Raw genomic sequence first — 4,999 nt, 5'->3', positions numbered from 1 at the left:
CCTCCCGAATCTTCCACTTGTGTACCGACCTCCAGCTACGTTCCAGGACTACGCCTCTGCCTGCTGCCATTTTGCCCTTCACTGCTTGTGTACCGACCTTCGGCTAAAGACTACGACCACTCTTCTGCTTGCTCCCTCACTTCGGCTGATCTCTCGTGAACCAGACCCTGCTTGTTGACCACGGTTGTGCTGCTGCTTCCTGCGACTGGACTCTGAGCCTGACCCAGTAATCGTGACAGGGGGTCTCTCGTCTGTATCTCTGGGGGATGTCTGTGATGGGGGGGGACAGGGGACGGTCGGTCGGGCCCGGGGGTACTGTTCTGCTGTGGCAGTCTGACAGCCAGGGGGGTCAGTCAGTGTCAGTGGGGGCCTGGGGGTCTCTGTCAGTGTCAGTCAGCTATGGGGGTCTGGGCAAGGGGGGGACTCACTCAGTGTTTGTCAGTGCTGTGGGGGATTGGGGAAGGTGTGGGGGACATCCAGGTCTCTGTCAGTGTGGGGGTCTGGGCAAGGGGGGGAACTCACTCTCACTCAAGTGTTTGTCAGTGCTGTGGGGGATTGGTGAAGGTGTGGGACTTCCAGGTCTCTGTCAGTGTGGGGGTCTGGGCAAGGGGGGGGACTCACTCACTCTCAGTGTTTGTCAGTGCTGTGGGGGATTGTGGAAGGTGTGGGACATCCACCCAGGTCTCTGTCAGTGTGTCAGGCTGCAGTCAGCTCAGCTGTGGGGGGAGGGGGGTCTCTGTCAGTGTCACTGTCACTGTCACAGGCAGCTGTGGGCTAAGGGGGGGCCCCGGGGGTTTTGGCTCAGTGCATGCAAGGAAGGGAGTCTGACAGACAGACAGACAGTCATATTTTATGAAAGATGTTGCTTGGTTGATTTGTTGCGGCTTAGTTTACAAGTTTTTTTTTTTAATTTTTTTTTTAAACACTGACAGAGTTTGGCAACTTACGTCATCCGTCTCCGTCACATACGTGGTAGTATGGTGGTAAATATGGCAGAAGGAGAAAAAGATTGAGAGATAAAAAATGCACCTAGCGTTTTAAGAGCAAACATCTGGGCACATTTCGGATTTTACGAACACACAGGGAAGCGTGAGTTGGACAAGACACACGCCGTATGTAAAGCCTGTCATACAAAAATGTAATACCTAGGGAATACTACGAACTTGAGAAACCATGTTAGCCGTTGTCACTCTGAGTTAGTAACACCTGTCGCCACCAGCAGTGCCACCACTGCCAAGGAAAGACTGCTAGACCCAGATCAGCCAAGAATTGATGCCATACTGTCAACTTATCCGCCCAACTCAGAAAAAGGGAAGAAACTAACCAAAGCTGTTGCAGCTTTCATCGCCAAGGACCTACGGCCTTACTCAGTTGTGGACAACGCCGGGTTTCGCTACCTTGTGAAGACGCTAGAGCCACGTTATAAGATCCCATCACGCAGGCACTTTACAGAAAACGTTATACCTGCACTCTACCATGACACCAAAGCTCAGGTACTTGCGTCAATGAACCAAGCCAGTCGAGTCGCAATAACGTGTGATTCATGGACGTCAGTCACAACGGAGTCCTATGTTACAATAACAGCCCATTACGTTACTAAGGACTGGCAGGTCTTGTCACATGTGTTGCAAACAAGAGCCATTTATGAGTCTCACACAGGTGCTCATCTGGCAGAGCTACTGTCTCATGTTGTGGAAGAATGGCAGCTGTCTGATAAATCTGTAGTGCTTGTGACCGACAACGCGGCGAACATGATAGTTGCAGCTCAAGTTGGTAAATTTCCTCATGTTAAATGTTTTGCCCATACACTCAATCTTGCATGTCAGCGGGCACTGAAAGGGGCCACGCACTCCAGGCTTCTCGCCAGAGTGCGACGAATATCCACATTCTTCCATCGCAGCACTAGAGCAAGCCACTGTCTAAAAGAGAAACAGAAATGTCTGGGCCTGAAGAATCATAAGCTAATAACTGATGTGCCAACAAGATGGAACAGCGCATATGACATGGTCGAGAGGTTCTTAGAACAACAACCTGCAGTTTGTGCCACCTTGCTGTCTCCAGAAGTCAGAAAAGGAGAGTCTGATCTCTGCACTCTCAATGAAACAGATGTGTCAAATGCAGAGGACGCTGTGAGTGCATTAAAGCCAATGAAGGATGCAACCTTGCTGATGTCAGAAGAGCGCAACCCAACAGTGTCTCTCATTGCCCCTCTAAATGCACAACTGCTCCAGAGCATGACAGACACCATGGGAGACACAGCCATGACCCATGAGATCAAGAATGCAATCAAAACAGATCTCCTGAAGAGGTACAGCAGTGAGGCAGAGAAGAAGATCCTTCATACAGCCTCTGCTCTGGATCCTCGCTTTAAAGGACTGCCTTTTATTCTCACAGAGGAGGAGAGATTGGAGATATACAGAGGAGTGACTGAGGAGGCTGCATCTTTGGAGGTAATTAGAATTTCATCATGTTTCCTGCCAGACAGCTAGAAGCTCAGCTACATTGTGTTGTGTAATAACATGCCCTGATTCACTGATGCGGTGTGGGAAGTGGAACTGTATGGTATGGATTACCGTGCAGTTTCCCACATCTCATCAATGAATCACACTCTTAGTCAGTTCAGCTCTTCTTATACTATTATCTTTTGTTCAAACACACAGATTACATCTAATAGAAGGACAAATGTGGATGAAGTGCCTAGGGAAAAAGCAACTGTGGAAGAAGAAACAACACCCATTGAGGACAGCCATTCTCCTCCCAAAAAAAAGGCCACAACATCGCTGCTCATGACTTTGCTGGGGCAGTCTTTCACTGATGGTGCAATAGAACCTAAGACCCCCCTATGCCAAGGCAGAAGACGAAATGGAAAAATATTGTAAAGCCCCACCTCTGCCTCTCACTGAGGACCCTTTAAAATTGTGGCGTGAGCATGAGGTCATATTCCCCCTCCTCTCTCAGCTGTCAAAGCAATAATTGTGTATCCCAGGTACAAGTGTATCTGCAGAGCGGGTTTTCTCTACTGCAGGAGATGTTATAACAGCGAAAAGAAGCAGTCTTAAACCTGAGCATGTGGATCATCTAGTGTTCTTACAGAAAAACCTACATGTTCCCAAATGCTAAGCACTGAAATAATTACTAATTCATGTTTTTAATGAATTAGTAATTACTAATTCAGTCTGCCACCAGTCACCAGTCAGTCACATCACCAGTCTTGTTTTATAGCTTTATAGCACTGATGGTTTGTTTTTGAAGATTGTCCTGTCCAATGTGTCCATTTCCAATCCATAATCCGTTCCGTTGCTTCACACTAAAAGTGTCTAGGCAAGTACTAGGGGTTCATTTAACCCTCAACCAAATAAATAATATTAAAGTGTATTTTCTTCTAGACAACTGACACCAAGCCAGCCACGGTGCAGCATTATAGGAAGGAAAATCATTGAGAGAAATAACTTGTACATTTGAAGCTTAACCTTGAGTAAATCTTATCTTATTGGATCACATTCACATAAGTGAATTGATAATTATTTAAGCTTAAGCTTATATTTGTATAACTCCCCTCTAGCAGCCATCAACTCACTTCACTTGAGTTGACTGGCAGTTGCAGGGGGAAACAAACATCACGGTGAACATGGAAGTTATGCAGCAGTGCACTATTGCCAGGTTCACCTTTGATATTTGCTACTAGTCAGGAAGTGCTCTGTTTTGTAGAGGACAGGTTATGGCACACACCTGGAAATTATTGCAACGCATGTCTGTCTGCTGGTCTGTTGTACTCTGTAGCAATAGCAAGTTTTGGGGGTTCCCTCAACCAAACAAATACTAAAGGTAAAAGTGTATCTAGACAACTGAAGGCAAGCCAGGCAGCCACGGTACAGGAAAGGACATCCTTGAAAGATTAAATCAATCATACATTGAAGCGTAAAAGCTTGATTAAATCTTTACTGGATCACAAATACACACAAACCTGACCTAACCTATATGCCTTGAGTTGTACCAGTGTTGCAATGCCAAACCTTTCTTCAGTTCTCATGATTCTGATGCAGACAATCGTGTTGTGTGTTTTTTTGTGATCCCATGAAGATTTACTCAAGGTTTAAGCTTTAGTTGATGATTTACTCTGTCAAGGGTTTTCCTTCCTCTAATGGTGGCTTTGGCTTGGCTTCAGTTGGGTTTAATCGTGGTAGAGACAGAGACTGTCTGCCGGACAGGTAACGTTTTCTGTAAAGTAAGTGACATAAAAGTGACATAAGTGAATTGATAAGCTTAAAGCTTATATTTGTAACTCCCCTCTAGCAGCCAATCCATCAACTCACTTGAGTTGACTGGCAGTTGCAGAGGGAAACAAACATCACGGTGAACATGGAAGTTATGCAGCAGTGCACTATTGCCAGGTTCACCCTTGATGTTTGCTACTAGTCAGGAAGTGCTCTGTTTTGTAGAGGACAGGTTATGGCACACCTGGAATTTATTGCAATGCATATTCACATAAAAGGATTTATATATAATGTTTTGTGGGAATTTATGATGACCATTTTCACAAGAATATTAGCTTGGCTGGCTGGCTGGCTTCTTCTATCTTGGCTTGCCTTAAAGTACAACTATAGGCCAAACTTTATCCAAAATCCAAAAAGTTTGGCCTTTAGTTGTACTTTAAATGGTGGTAGGCCTGGCTTATATTAATATTTTCTTTTATGAAGCAGTAAACTGCACTACTACAGTTTTTTACTAATTTTACTGTTACTTCTAGTAAAATACTAGTGTTGTTGTCTGTCTCTGCTATGCTGTTTCCATTTTCAGACCATCCTATATGTTTGCAGTGCAAGTGCACTAAAGTATGCAGGGCTTGCAGGCCATGACAGGGTCCAGGAAAGTGTCCATTGAAGCAAATGAAAATAAAAAGGATTCTTTTATTTGTGACTGCTTGATTGTTTGTTTTTTTTGATAAAGTTTTGAAAACCATTGGGCAGTGGGCTGGGCATGGGCATTGGGCAGTAATCGT

General features: G+C 45.2%; 1 pseudogene across 1 annotated transcript; it reads left to right on the top strand.

Annotated features, from left to right (window-relative positions):
* Window positions 1–2,003: 2,003 nt before the first annotated feature.
* On the top strand, window positions 2,004–3,120 carry LOC309555434 (E3 SUMO-protein ligase ZBED1-like; annotated as a pseudogene). The gene is made up of 2 exons: window positions 2,004–2,450; window positions 2,661–3,120. The product of its transcript is annotated as an E3 SUMO-protein ligase ZBED1-like (transcript).
* Window positions 3,121–4,999: the final 1,879 nt, after the last annotated feature.

The sequence above is a fragment of the Pelophylax lessonae genome (genome assembly GCF_965119305.1).
Source record: "Pelophylax lessonae genome assembly, chromosome: 5".
NCBI lineage: Eukaryota > Metazoa > Chordata > Amphibia > Anura > Ranidae > Pelophylax > Pelophylax lessonae.
The sequence above is the reverse complement of the archived record's forward strand: the minus strand, read 5'-3'. Positions and strand labels throughout refer to the sequence as shown.